Consider the following 2,286-nt stretch of genomic DNA (forward strand, 5'->3'; position numbering starts at 1 on the left):
AAAATATGATTGAAAAATGTTATTAGTGAATAGAATGATTCCATGTAATTTCTTTGTCATGTTTTATTTTTGCTTCCATATGCTTTCAAATAGAGAATAAAAGAAGTAATTGACCTAAGGCATTTCACGCAAAGGGAAACATCAGGGTGAGCACCTGATTTTTTTTTTTTTCTTAAGATAGCTAGAAGAATCAAACAAATGCCACATTCAAATCTTCAACATACAATGAGCAATAGTCTCTCTCATTTTTCCTCCTAATGGGAATTAGTCATCTGTATTAACTAAAGTTGCTAGGATACAGATTGGTAAACAGTAGTAACAATTTCCTTAATTGGGCAAAATTCATTTCAGGTTAGAATATCAAAATACTACTACTTTGATTTTACTAAGTTTTTGATGTTTAAGAGGTCAACCTTTTTGGAATATGTAACTAGTTGCTTGAAAGAAATAATCTATTTTTGATCTTGATCTTGATCTTTTTAAACATAGAAGATGTTATACAATATTTTGCTATAACTGTTTATTTTTTGTGTAAGAATTACATGTTAAAATAATATTTCATGTTAAAAGATATCACTTTGAGTCACTTTCTCAATAATAACATCAATAATAACCATAATAATAATAGCAACAAAAGCACACATTCTACACAAGCGATTGGGCTATGTGTGTTTTATACATTGTTCTCTGCCTCACAATAACCTCAAGGTAGCTATTAGTGTCCACATTTTCAGAGGAAGGAACAGAACATCAGAGTAGTCCCTAAGTAATCAGCTGGTAAGCAGTTCATCCAGAAACAAAACTTAATTTTGTCTAACTTCAAAACTTACATTTTTATTTTATCGTAACTGCACATTATGCAGTCTGAACTCATAAAGAAAAATACCTTTTCTATGACACCAGTTAATGCTATGTCTGGGTAATCTGACCTCTTAAATAGCCCATTCATTCTCCTTTAAGTGGTATTTCCATTTTTAGTTGGAGTAAAGGTGAACTGTTTGTCCTGTAATTTGTCAGAGGTAAGAACTTTCAAAAGTAGTGTTTAATTAAGTTTATATTACTCCCTAGGATACTCCTTAACTCATTGATGATAAGTATGAAAATTTGGGATTTGGGGAAGTTATCAAAGTTTATCATTCACATGAGATTTGGGTGATCTTTCATTGCTATCCTCTAAAAGTAGCCTCAGATTGAAAAGTTTCCTTATTTAATAGGAAAAACTATAGAAACGATTAAAACTAACTTGACTTTTCTTTCTTCGTATCAAGTCTTTTCAAATTCTATTTAACATAAGCAAAGTAAAAAAGTATGATCTTTATTATTCTTAAGAAAAGAGAACAGAAACGAAAATAATTTTTCAGTAAAGCATCACGCAGAGTAGAGATTCTCCACATAAAAAAAACAAGAAAAAGTCACCTGTAGACCTAGATGCACTTGCATTGTTTATGCATTTTCAGTATTTACAACTTCTTACAAGCTAAGGGGTAAGTTGCTCCAAGGATAAGGAAATTATTCGAAGGCTCCTTGTCAAAATGTGGCCAAGTTGGAGTTTTGAATCATGATTTACACTGGAGATGTGAGGTGACCCTGCCGTATACATTTCATGCTCTAATTACTCTGCCTCTGCCTTGTCAGTTAATATGATTGTTGAACTTAAAAGGACTCCTTCAAAATATACCTATACTGGAGCCTGGACTGATGTAAGTGAGAATTCTAATATAACTTTGAAAAGTTTGACAGTGAAATGAATGTGACGTCTTTCTAAAAAAGAGAAGTCAACCAGATGTGAATTCAAAATAAATAGAGAAGGAAAATACACAGAGAAAATGGATTGAAATTTAAATCTACAGTACCTCACAGAATGACTAGCACATATGGGATTTAATAAATCCAACACAATAATGAACAGGATTGATCTGTTCTAAGAGGGAAGCTTATTCAAAGCAGTAAGAGGAATAAGCATGCAAACAGTTACCAAGCCCCAGGGCTCCTCTCTGGGAAGATTCTTATACTACTGATTGCTTTTTTACTCCTCTTAAAGACATGCTTGACAAAAGGTACAGGATAAGCTGAGTGAAGATATTAAAGTTTCAATCACCAAAGCACATCTGCTTTATGATCATCAGTAAAGTATAGGTTGGTTTGTGACTTGCTTTTTGTGACTTTCTTTCTCCAATTGAGTATATTAGCAGTGATGGAGAGTCAGTTATGAGATTTCAGGAGGCCTTTTGCACTTCTTTCTCGTTTCTTTGTGATCTACTGAAACCATAGCTACAGTCTATTTAG

The sequence above is a fragment of the Propithecus coquereli genome, unplaced genomic scaffold (assembly GCF_000956105.1).
Source record: "Propithecus coquereli isolate 6110/MARCELLA unplaced genomic scaffold, Pcoq_1.0 Scaffold337, whole genome shotgun sequence".
Classification (NCBI taxonomy): domain Eukaryota; kingdom Metazoa; phylum Chordata; class Mammalia; order Primates; family Indriidae; genus Propithecus; species Propithecus coquereli.